This window comes from Arachis ipaensis, chromosome B08, assembly GCF_000816755.2.
Source record: "Arachis ipaensis cultivar K30076 chromosome B08, Araip1.1, whole genome shotgun sequence".
In the NCBI taxonomy this organism is placed as follows: Eukaryota; Viridiplantae; Streptophyta; class Magnoliopsida; order Fabales; family Fabaceae; genus Arachis; species Arachis ipaensis.
The window spans coordinates 33,825,352-33,830,842 of NC_029792.2; the positions used below are offsets into that span (position 1 = coordinate 33,825,352).

Consider the following 5,491-nt stretch of genomic DNA (forward strand, 5'->3'; position numbering starts at 1 on the left):
GGAGACACCCCACCATGGTAAACTCTTTTCATTTTTCTCTTTTGTATATATTAGTAAAGTAGGTTTAATTTCATGTTTAGTTTAGTTTGTTGAGTTTAATTGGGAGTCTAATATGTTAAATAAGGTTTTACAGTATTTTGGTAGCTGTTTGGAGGTTTGGAATGCTTGGTTTGGTGCAAGAAGTTGGAAAAATTTTGAAAAACAGAGCGTCATGTCACGCGTACGTGTGACCCCAAGAATCTCAACACCCCACGTGTACGCCTCGCTTACGCGTACGCTTGACCACCAAATTTTCAGGGTCCAGTACAAAAACCAGAGAGTTGCGCGTGTTTTGGGCTGGAATTGTGCCTCTAGCACAAAATCCAACCTCGCGTACGCGTCACCCCACGCGTACGCGTCACCTATATCTCTCTTCACCCATGCGTGCGCGTCGCTGATGCGTATGCGTCGCATGCCATTTCGATCATTCACGCGTATGCGTGACATGACGCGTACGCGTGACATCCTTGCCCTGTTTTACTTATTTCTTTTCTTCTCTTCTTTCCATTTCTTTCCTTCTTCTCTCTTCTCCTCTTTTCTTCTCCTTCCTCAACCATCATCCAACACTACCAATCACCATCTATCACCATTTTTTTAGTTAGTTAATTAGTTAGTTATTTAGTTAGTTTAATTTTTGTTTAGTTTTTGTTTTCATGATAAGTGTTGGATTATTAATTTTGTTTGCTGTTTATTGCTACTTATTATTAACTGAATGCTATTTTAGCATAACTATTTTTTATATTCATTGTTGGATTTCTTTGTTGAGGTTACCTTTTGTTACTTGGTTTTGAATTTTTCATGCTTGACATTTGTGAATACCAAGTACATGTTACATTGCCTTCAAGCTCTCTAAATCTTTAGAATTGCATGTTTTGGCCACCATGCATTCATCATTCATTATTAGGCAATTGTGTACTACCAATGCATTTTTTTTTTTTGGTTAGGTGATGCATGTTTATGATTGACCCTTATTCACATCACCTATTTCATGCATTGAGATTTTGGAATTGTGAAATTGGATCGAAAGCTTACCTAGTGACATATTTTTAGCTTTGTAAAGCTTTGTGGACCATGATTGCTATGTGATTGATTTTCACTCCTATCTTCTTTTTGCTAAGTTTCATAGCACCCATGTGTTCCACTTCTATGTCACTTAGGTGTTGCAACAACTTCAACATGTGTCATTGTTTGATGTGTGAGCTCTATATTTCATTTGGTTCATTAAGTTTCCTTACACATCAATCATTGCCCATTCATTATCCAATTCACAATTGCTTGATTTTTTGCTTGAATGCTTTCATGCTTCTTTATGTCTTGTTTGTTTATCTTAACCTACAAGATACTTTGAAGCATCTCAAGCACACTAGAATGAGTGAAGTGTATGCTTTCTTTTGTTTAATTGTGACATAGTTTTTATGCTAATGTGTGTGCTCTAAACCGCATGCAACTTAGAACACACACACTATTCTTTAATGGCCCACTAATTTACTCACTCCATTTTAGTTGTTCTCACCTCATTCCAACAATGTATGATTACTTGCTTATGCATTCACTTATCTCCTTATCTTGTCTTCTATTTTCAGGATAAGTCACCATAAGCAAAAAAAAATAAAAATAAAAGCAAAAAAAAGAACACGTACCAGTTGGTTTATCCACCAGCTGAAGGTGGCAACCCATGTAGTCCGTACCCCCTAGCTCATCTTAGAATGCACCGAGGACGGTGCAGACTTTTTAAGTGTGGGGAGGTCGTCCGACTAGTCGGCATTTTTGGGTGACAAATTCTAATCCCAACACTTTTGCATTTCGTTTTTTAGGTCTTTTAGGACTTTTTGTGGCGTTTTCTTATTTTTTGCATATATATACATAATAAGCTTAGTCAAAATAATGAAATTTTTCAAGAAATTTATCTATAGAACATCCCAATTGATTTGAGTAAAAAATTTAGCTAAAATAATAAAATTTTCCACGGATTTTATCTATAGGGCACCCCAATTGATTTGAAAAAAAATTAGAACTTGCTTCAACTATATATTGTGGAACATGATTTTTGAGCTAAGAACACACGCATGTGAGTTTTGAGCCTTAATTGTGTGGTTACATCATATAATCACTATTTTCATCTTGTGTGCATTATTCTCTTTCTATGATTGTAATCTTTGATTTATTTGATTCTTTATGTCTATTATTTTGTGTATGAATGCATTTATATGATTGAGGCCATTGTTCAAATAGCTCACTTACCCAAATAGCCTTACCTTTTATCTTTCATTGTTAGCCAATTTTGAGCCTATGCTAAACCCATTTGTTCTTAATTTTAGCACATTACAAGCCTTAAAGTGAAAAACAATAAATGTCCCTTGTTTGGATCTTTGATTAGTTTAGGCTAGTGAGAGTGCTTATCATTCAAGTTTGGGAAGGTTGGGAACATTAGTTGGGATAAAAGGGTGTTTTTATATTTTTGTCAAAATTTTGAGAATTGGGTACATACTCATGCATTAAATGTTTAAACCATATGTGTTGGTACCTTTGTATATAATTCATCAAAAAGAAAAAAAAAGAGAAAAAATGTAGAAAGGAATATATATATATATAAAGAAAAAAATAGAAAAAGAAAAGCAATAAAAAGGGGACAAAATACCCCAAAGTGAAGTTCAATAAAAAAAATCAATCCATATGGGATGTGAATCAAAAAGAGAATATATGAGTGTGCAAAAAAGTGAAGAATGGGTAGTTAGGTTAGCTTTAAAATTGTATAGGTTGTAGGTTAGGTGAGAGATTAGGTTAATCAAAGATTCAAATTTCAAGCTCACTTGACCAAATACAATCTTACCTTGACCCTAACCCCATTACAACCTAAAGATAAGACCTCATGATATTTGTATGCATACATGAAATAATTGTTGATTGTTAGATGAAAAACAAATCTTAGAAAGCATGATTAGAGGAGAATTGAGTGAATCAACCCTATACACTTGAGCGACTAGAGCGGATACACATCTGGTGAGTGTTCGATCACTCAATTACATGTTTTCACCCATGATCATATCTTTTCTTGCAAGTTTGTAAAATCTTTTTAATAACTAATAACTTAATTATTTTTTATTTGATTTATTCTAGCTAGGTTTGCAAGTTTTATGAACCCTGTTGGTTCTCAGCTTTTAATTTTTATGCATGTTTTTAGGGTTTTAATGAATGAAGTCATCTTTGATGTCATCACCCAGGTTTTGTAAAGTCAAGATAAGAAGTTGATGCTAATTGGGTATTGATTCCCCTTTGTTACCTTGATCTGTTTATGATTCAGTTTTGGGTGTTCATGCATTTACTTTGTTTAATTTCTAATGTGAACTTATTATGATGGTTCCAGAACAGATATCCTGATTCTCTTCTTGAATCAAGATCCTATTCTTTTGCAATCCTATATATGTTGTTCGGCAAGAAGGAATAACACTTCTTGGACTTTTGGTATACTTTGTATGTGAATAAGATCACATTTTTCGTATGACATACATGTATAAAATTACTCATAAGGTATTTATTAGACATGTTATCCTGTTTAGGTTAAGGGAATGATAACAGAGTTTGGGGACAACATGCATTGCCAGTTTCTTGGGATCCTTCACAGTCTATTAGACATGAATGTTTTTGGATGAACTTTCCATTTTTTTTAAATTTTACTTATAAATAAATAGTGAGGTAAACTTTTTTATTTGATTACAAGTTTTATAGATATGAAAACATAGTGATTTGAGTTAACACATGATTGATCTTTAGCCTTCAGCCACAAATAACTAAAGTGTATTGGTACAAGAAAGTTACTTATATTTGTAGTAGTTTGAGGTTTTAATTTCTTCTTGAGTGTATCAGAAACCTTATGTTGGATTAGCAATTTGTTTATTTATTCATTATCCTGACATGACATGACTATTCTTGATTTTTAAGTTTAAAATGGAGGAGTTGAGAGAGAAGCTCCATGCATTCTTTATAGTACATGTGTATTTATTTTTAGATTGTAATTCTTCTGCTAAAATAAAATTATGATCTTCTTAGTTGGTAATGTAGTTTATCCAGGGTTGATGTTGCTATCATATACCAAAAAAATCACTGTCTGAAACTCATGCAGTTGAATTTATTCTTGCTAGTTCGGATTCTGAATTGTGCATCTTTTAATTATTAGAGGAGATGTCAGTTAGTAGTCTTATTTTGCATTTCAAATCGACTTGTTAAAAGATAAGTTTGGATGTTGAGTAGTAATTTATTACACATCCTCTGAATTGTTGAAAAAACTTCTCTTTCACATTAGATGGAAGTCCTTTTCTAGGTTAATAAGATATGTATCCATGGACTTGTTTTATTGATTGTTTCAGTTTTATCTGGCAGAGGGACACAATTATTGATATTTTCTTTTAGTAGCATTTTGGTCAACTGGTTGAAGTTATTGCATCCAGAATGGCAGCAGTGAAAACATCAATATTGAGGGCGAGAAACGAGACGACACGGTGACGCAAAGAGGTCAGCGAGCGGCGCGGCGACGAGATGGAGGCCGACGAGAGGCAGCAACAGAGAAGGTTAAGCCTTTGCGCTCGTGCTGGCCATAACCATATAACTTTGAAGATGGAGAGGAGACCGTCTGCAAGGTTAGAGAAGAGAAGCAAAAGGGATGTAGATAGGGTCTTCAATTTTGGCCATTTGATTATTTCTATGCTTTTATGGTCAGGTTGAGAAGCTTATTAAGAAATCAAAGTTTTGAACTCGAGATTTATTTTGTATTTGAGTATTAATGTATAAAACAATTATAGCAAAAATTATGTCACTAATTACTGTTTGATTTGTCTTGCAATAAAAATTGCATACTATATTTATAGGTTTGATAATAAAAAAAACTGAAAATTTATATTGTGTAGTGATGAAGGTAAAGTCAGAAAAAGAAAATTTTTTTTAATTTGACAAGGCTATCACCACGCTTTAAAAGCATAGACATATCTCTCGCTGTCACCACGCTTTAAAAGCGTAGCCATATCTCTCTATCGCCACGTTTTAAAAGCGTGGCTGAATCTCTCGCTATTGTCACGCTTTAAAAGTGTGGCCGTATTTCTCACTATCGCCACCTTTTAAAAGCGTGGCCGTATCTCGCTATCGTCACGCTTTAAAAGCATGGCCATATCTCTCCCATACAGCCACACTTTTTAAGCGTGGCAATCTGCAAAAGCGTGGCGATAGAGCAACCGCCACGCTAGCAAATTTGACTCTTTCAAAAGTGTGCCAGTAGCTCAAAAAGTATGGCAAAAAGCTATCGGCACGTTTTTTTCATCTTTTCGCCACGTTTAAAAGCATGGCAATAGAACTGTTTTCTTGTAGTGTTTTAGAAAAGAAATACTAGTGAAGTATTCTATAATAATAGATATGGATAAGTTAATTTAAATTAAAAGTATGGGGACTAATTTAAAAATAAATA

At 34.0% G+C, this 5,491-nt stretch overlaps 1 long non-coding RNA gene across 1 annotated transcript; it reads left to right on the forward strand.

Annotated features, from left to right (window-relative positions):
• LOC110265856 lies at positions 3,136–4,841 on the forward strand. The gene is made up of 2 exons (XR_002352308.1): positions 3,136–3,298; positions 3,404–4,841. It is a non-coding gene; the product is annotated as an uncharacterized LOC110265856 (long non-coding RNA).